Source organism: Opisthorchis viverrini (genome assembly GCF_000715545.1).
Source record: "Opisthorchis viverrini unplaced genomic scaffold opera_v5_79, whole genome shotgun sequence".
NCBI classification, from domain to species: domain Eukaryota; kingdom Metazoa; phylum Platyhelminthes; class Trematoda; order Opisthorchiida; family Opisthorchiidae; genus Opisthorchis; species Opisthorchis viverrini.
In genome coordinates, this window is record NW_008751737.1 from 429,098 (window position 1) to 436,980 (window position 7,883).

A 7,883-nucleotide genomic window follows, 5' to 3' on the forward strand; every position below is an offset into this window, starting at 1 on the left:
GGTCTTAACAGGAGAGTTGGTCGAGTTCCAGCTGAACCTCTTATTTGTAATATCCTCCAACCAAATGTGCTGCACAAAAGCCGGTTGGCACGATATTCGAGAAACCGCAGTATCTTTTATTGAAAGAAACCATTCATAAGGTTGCTAGAAACTCCTCGACATCCTGCAGCCGGGCTCATCATATATATACAGTGGCCGAGATTTCCATCAACCTTTTGTTCTACGTGAACACAATTTTTACGAAATTCGCGAATTCGATTCTACAGGAGACCGTCCAAAACCTCTTATGGTCTGCCGAAGAGTCTTCTGCAACCATATGAGGAGTTTTCTCTCCCACTAAACTTTAAATAGCAGATGAGTGTGCGAGGGTACTCATTATAAAAATAGCAGCGAAGCCTGAGTATTACAATAATCCGCAACCAATCTGTGGTCTTAAATAACTAAGTAGGCAATTAAGTATGTAATTAAGTGGGTACAACAGTGTTGACTGTCGCGGTTTACGAGAGTTGGTCGCTTCGCCTCTCTCGAGTCGATGGCTCGTATTCCCAGAATGAGTGTTTTCTCGGATATTTATCCGAGGTATCCAGCTCCGATGCAACCTGCTCAGGACGAGAATTAGGAGTGCTCGGCATGGTCATGGTGGCCAGACGATCTTATGGCGTGTAAACTGCGGCCAACCGGAGAGCTTGGTGCATATTTTGCAATCCTGCTGGATCACGCATCGTGCCAGATGTGCTCGTTAAAATGGGGTTGCAAGGGAACTTGCAACGTCGACTGGGATACACCGTCTTCGAGGAGTTGAGAGCCCCTACTTCTACGTCGTTCATCAAACCTGACCTAATCGCTGTTCGAGATCGCCGTGCAACTGTAATAGACGTCAGCATAGTCGCGGATGGGCGCGGAGTGACTGTGTGGAATGAGAAGAAGCAGAAGTATGGTGCTGATAAATCCTCCCTCGCCATAATCTCAGCCCTACATGCAATCGGTTGTGGTGTTGACTTTTCCGTTCACCAACCGATGATCATCACTTATCGAGGGATCTGCTTTCCTCAATCCGCTAAGCCTGTTATTGGACTGGGACTTCCTAAGGTCGCAGTCATTGACTTGTGTTTGCTTGCCAGTGTGGGTTCTCTGTGTACTTATGACACTTTTATGCGTGGCACATGGCGTTGAATGTACATTTTTGCCATTTATTCTCACATCAGACCCAGCATGACGGACACTTTGTGCCTGATGTGCGAGTCGACTGTGCTAGCGCCTACCGCGCCTTGAAGAGCATTCACCATTGTTTGTCCTTTCTTTGGTTGTTGGTCTTTAGACGCGTGTTCCCATAACAAAATCTTTACATACTTTGGGATTCACCTCATCAGACTGGAACTGTTCTTGGCATGATTTCGAATGAGATGCTTCTCTCTTTTCTCCCATATTCTCCTCTTACCCTTTCGCATTCATCGCTTGCATTCATTTTTTATGTTTGTGACCATGCTCTTCAGAAATAAATGATAATGAGTAAGCCAATAAGTTATCAATCTGTAGTAAGCTTCAAGAATCATTTGTACTACGCACACGATGGAAATCTGGTAGAAAACACGGAACCAGCGGTGTAACAAATAACAGGCACAAGAAATCCGAGGGGTAGATGACGGGTGCAGTATTTTCCAATTTGTTTTTCTGCTCATGCTTATGCATTGCGACGAAAGCCTGACTAAACAACCTAGTCGGTGACCCGAATTACGGAGGACAGTTAGTGACGTCAGACGCACTGCAATGTAATTGCATTTCCGATGCTTCTTTATCGCCGCACAGTGTGAGGAAGTCACCGGCCGCAATAAACTCCCGGCCAAAATGCGAAAATGGAACGGTTTCGTTGAGCTCAAAATTACTTTTGGGATGACGCGGCGGCAAGACGTTGCTTTTAAAACTAATCGGACCAATTCTTCCGCACACCGAACTGGAATAAAAAGATATTCCTGGAAGCGGTTAGTCTACGGAAATTTCTGTTTGGTGCTGTAGGATGTAAAACATTTTATTGCTATGCATGAAGTGCGTGCTTTAGGTCTCTGTATTACTTAGTGTGTTTAGTCTATATGCTCGAACCTTGGTCACAGTCAAAAGTGGCCTAAAAGTAGGCTTTACGGTAGTCGTAATAAAAAATCACGGGAGAATGTAGACCAAAAAATTATGAGCAGACTCGCAGCACGTGGCAAAGGTAAGTCCGGAGAAGATAGCTGAACTCACCTTAACTTTTGCCTTTCCAAATCAAGACAACTAGACCGATTTCGATGGAGCTCCTAGAATTAAAACAAAACTGCGATGGTATGCTTTGTGTTGTTGTCGAGACAAACAGACATGTTGCAGCTATTCTCTTGATGTTCCCCCAGACAGACTAAGATCAAAATCTGGCCTACAAATCTGTGCCCAGTCTATTGAAATTCATGAAGTTTCACGCTTTTTGTGCCAATATTGAAGCGGAAATTACACCTACTCGTTTGCTGCGTAGAGAAATATCAACAGACCTTCAGTGGAGCGGTCATATAATCTGAACAGACAGGTGACTGGTTGAGTCTCCACAGGGCTTTTGGTCGATCTAGATACACATTAAAGTGACTGATAGTCATACGCAATTAGTTCAGCAAAAATTATTTTAAACGTTAAGTACCATAACAAATCAACAGTACCCAAGGTCGCCAAAATAAAGAAACAATATCCGTCAAGCAGGAAATTTCGAATGAACGGAGGGTCATATATTCAGAGATCCATAACGTAGAGGAGGAAAGTGAAAAGTATCCTAGGCTTCATGGTATGTCAAATCAAATATAACCATGTCAATATTACAAGCTTCGACCTCTTTACCAAATGGGATCTCAGATGGTAACGGGTGCAGTAATTCCTCCTAACAGGACATCAGAAAAGCCAAGCGAATCCGGTCGTTTAAAAGAATTGATCGGATTGTGGAGAAAAAGACAGAATAGCGCACAGAGCTCCATGATTTTATTAAGGCTGAAGTTGTTACAAAGAGGTGGTTGGATAAACGAACTGTAAGTGAAATTCAAGCTATACCGCACCTTCCACTCGGAGTTATAGTCGGATTCAAATCAGGCTTAAAGATTCAAATGTTTCAGTATCTCACTAGCCATAAATCAGTCATGAATTAAGAGGAAAACACTAAGTCTAACCTCCTTCAATTTAAAAAAGACCACATGATCAATAACGGTGCGGTCTTGTAATCAAATGTGGAATGGATCTCCGAATTACACCTTGTTGAGACATAACTTAGTAGGAAAGGAGATTGAGGATTATTCATTTTACACAGCTTAAAAACTCACCAAACGTAACGAAGAAAGAAACTAAATATGATTTGCGAACTTACTTTGTGCGAGCTATGGAACAAAATATCACGTGACCATATTTTTGCGATGAAACCATTCAGTGCCTGCCACTCTCACCGTAGCGTGACAATTTTCTGCAGAAGTTTATCCGCGGATAACTTTGCATTCACAGTGAACATCACTTCTAGTATTATTTGTTCATTCATAATCCCAAAAATCACCTGGTCTTTACAACTCACTTGGTCACTGGTATGATCACGGAGCAATCAACCGACAAAAACCAACAGACAGGAAGTTAGGATCAGTTTCTGACCCAATCGAGGTCCTAATTTAATTTTTCTGGAACGTAAGATGAAACGTTTGTCTCATTTTTGTTTGTTACCATCGCGTGTAGTGTTTATCAAATCAGTTGACAAAATCACTTGCGTGGCCAAAGTGGGTGACCGTTTGTACTGGAAAATTTCGAAACTGCAACGGCATTGACGAATAAAAAAAACACCAGCTACGGGCTAATTCAGAATAAGAATTCGACGCTGAGCTGATCCACCAGTTTATGGAAGGGAGCAAAGCTCAACAATGTAGAATGGCTGGAGTCTGAAATTTTTCCTTCTCTGATATATTCATTTTTAACGTTTATTTTACTAAGAGACAACGGTGCAGTTCGGGGACAAAATCCAACAATGGCCATTCTCCAAATACAGGAGACTAAGCTGAATTCTACCGAATATGTCAGTGACAATGGCTGAGGTGTCTTCGGCAAAGTTGTGAGCAGTGTGTTGCGTCTACACATGACAAGCAGCGTTACTGAGTGGTTTTCCCAGGGTTTCAAACACAAAAACCAATATTTATACATAAAATATCCCCTGCAATAGCTACTACTTAGTCGGAATGAACAACACAGGCTTAACGGGCCAAATAAAAGTCCCGAAGCCCCCTTTGAACTCGTGTGCGTTGGTCGCCCTTGTGCAAAAAAGGTACTACACGACAAATTCACGCAAGCTTTCATTCTCTGACCGGGAAAAGTGTACAGTTATTCTGTCTTACCCAAGAATCATCAGCCTTGTGCATTTCTTTCAATCTTTTTAAGGGCTCGAATCCACAACTAACCAGATTTTCCTACCCAGTTACGATTGGCTGGACAAAAGCATTTAGACAGATACTCTTATTTGCACACAAAGTTGAAATACTCAACTGAATCCAGCTCCCTCTATGGTTTTAGATGGCCTTCTTCAGCTGAGTGTGCTGCACCAGGTCACCTCAAACTCCAGGTATTACGATGGCCAAGATGTTCAGGTGGTAGGCTTTCATGGATGGAACGACATACAGCACCGCATTCGGATGAAGACCATCTCATAAACGTGTCAAAACAAAATTCGTATGAAAATGAGAGTACCCTCACGTTTCATCCAATTTGAATTCAAATAGAACATAAACTTGACGGTAACTCAGGGAATGCGCCATTTCGATGAGTTCTAAGTAGGACGAAACCATTCGTGGGCTGTCGAACAGTTTTCAGCAACCTTGTGAGTAGCGTGTTGCGTCAAGCAAGGCCGTCGAGAAAGACAGAAACATTGTTGATAACGGTATCAACCGAAATCAAAACAACAAACTAGGCTAGGAATGATTAATTCAGACACTTAGATAATGATGAATTCTTTAATTTCGACTGCACTAGTTAGCAAGCTGATAGTTCACTGGGGAAACCGAACTGCCCTCTGGCATTTTCGGGATAATTTGTGGGCTAAGGAGATCCAAAATAATATATTCTATCGCATTGGGAAGGCAGCTTTAAAATTGGAGAAGCGTTAGGTACTATCAGAGATTTGCAATTCTGGGGTTTTGCGAGATAGGTATTTTGTTCATAGTCACACCACTCTCGTTTGAACGGTCGTCCTCCTGTTCTGGCGTAATTATTCCGGTGAGTTCACACCAAAGGGAAGCACTGGACTCGAGTTTCACTCTTATTAGAGCTCATCAGCAGTGCATATCCAATGGCCGTGCCGGGATTTGAACCCCGGAGATTTCTTGCAAAATAGCTACCCTAGGTAGCCAAAAAACCAGTTTGTTTAAATTAGCTAACTGCGGTACCCTTTTTATTGTCATAGAGTTGCACATAGGTAGGATTCTGAAGATAAGCCGATTTCTACCCGAAAACATTGAGTTACTGACGTTCTGGTCAAAACACTCAGTTGTGATGAAGCTGATGATATGACGAACGTAATTTTGCGGGCTTCAGAATCAGCAGACCATGTTAACCAAATTGCGGCAAAGTGGAACTAAAATGAAAAATTTATTTATCCACTTTTTCGGTTTTTTTTTCACTGAGACCTAATGAGATTTCCCCAGGGACGGGTGCTTTGTATGCGAAAGTTTTTATTGGGGAAGTCCCCGCAGTTTACCTTCGTGAATGTGATTTTTCAAATAAAAGCGTGACTTACTGGTGAGGTCAGGTCTGCTCGTTAGGCTACCAAGAACCAAAATCAATTTTTACACAGCTTTCAAGCCAGACTAGTTTAGGTAAGTCTGCCAGCTACTTGTATAGAATTCCTTTAAAGATTACTGCTGTTCCATATATAAAGCAATCGTTTGTGCACTCGGTGATATTCTATGATTGTCACGGACTCAATAAAAATTCCCACCTAAGATTACTCACAACGTTGCTGAAAACTCTTCGACAACCCACGACCGGTTTCTCCCTTCTTGGGGCACATCAGGTAGGCGCAGTCCCCGAGTTTCCGTCAACTTTAGGTTTTACTTTAACCCAAATTGCATCGTTTTCGAGAAATACACACATTTGCAAATCAATTTGGCTTTCACGAGAGACTCAACTGAATCTCCCGTTTATGATATTCTACAACTGAATGTGCTGCACACAGGCCTGTTTCTACTCAAAACGGGTCCTAGTGGCGTGCTTTTTTGAGTATTTGAGTGTCTGTGCACACTGAAATTCATATGTCGGCATTGGGCTTCTGGCAACTAGACATGGATAAGTATTATCCTAAGCTCAACTTAGGGACTGCGTTTCTGGCAGTTCAACATTGTCGCAACCAAAGTGATTGAAGCAGGGGTGTTGTCATCATGCCAACACCAAGTTCTGTCCTACCTGATGAGCCCCAAGAAGGGCGAAACCGGTCGTGGGCTGTCAAAGAGCTTTCAGCAACCTTGTGAACAGTTTCCTTTATGAAAATATACTGCGTTATCTCGAATATCGTGCCAACTGAAACATAAGGCGGCCTGTGTGCAGCACATTCAGTTGTAGAATATCATAAACGAGAGATTCAGTTGAATCTCTCGTGAAAACCAAATTGATTTGCAAATGAGTTTATTTCCCACCTAAGATGTTTGCATCTCGCAATCCTAAACCACCTTTCCTGTTGTGAACGGGCGTGGCCACTGCTGCCTAATAAATTCAGTAGCTCCCACCTGGTGGTTGTCTACCAACAGAATATTGGGCTAACTTCTGGTGTTGACTTAGGTCACCATGTCATCTAAACCCTGTATTGAATCACGTAATCAAACATCTATGCAGCTATTAAATCGGATTTTCTCCAGAAAGCTTGGTATCATCATAAATCGGAATACAAGTTGCAAACACATGATTTCGACTTGGTCTCACAAAGCGAGTACATATAAATAATGAATGGGTCTTAAAGAATACCGAAAATACATTGTTGTTCAGTATGAACTTTCCAAAGATTGGACAGCCACTCACGGTTCATTGGCAGGATGACTATGGCCTGGAAGTTGCTGCTCCCTTGCGGAGCCCGTAGGTTTAAGTGAACCTTCTGCTGGCAAATCATAAGAGAACGTGTTCGACCTGTCATTGCTGAGTATTACCGACCTGATGAGCTGCAGTTGACCCGGTCACCTGGCGTTTATCATGGTTTGACAGCAAGCCTTAGGGATGGAAAACGTGTTGTACGTTCCATAAAGCCCGCGGATCACTCGAAAACAGAGGCAACGATCAACAGTTGTGGGCGATGAGTGCGCACCACATCGTCACAGATGACTTTGAAAATTCGACTGGTGCTCACAATGGTTGACCGATCTGAATGTTCATCAAACTTCAACCATGATAAGAATATTTTGCACCTTCTTGCGTTCTGACCAATTCCTCATCAGATACCCCGGGTGCATAATGTTGGATACCTTGTTTCGCAGTCTACGAAAGACTGTAGAAGTTTTCTTTTCTCTTTCAGAAAGTGAACCACCCACACAGAGTACACAGAACACATGTAAAGACATCTCTGTTGTTACTCTTCTGTCTAATTAATTACACCAACTCCGGTGCCTTATTTCAGCTTCGACTTCAACTTTCGCGCACCCGATAAGGTAAAATAAACTATATTAAGGAGCGGACTAGAATCAGCGAAATACACTCATTTGCAAACTAACTTGGTTTTTGCGAGAGACTCACCTGGAACCCAACAGAATCTCTCGGTTTTGATGTTTCCAGGCAACTGAATGTGCTGCACCAGGCCGCCTCATGTTTCAGTCGCTACGATATTCGAGATATCGGCGATAAACAATATTTGTATTGCACTACTCATAAGT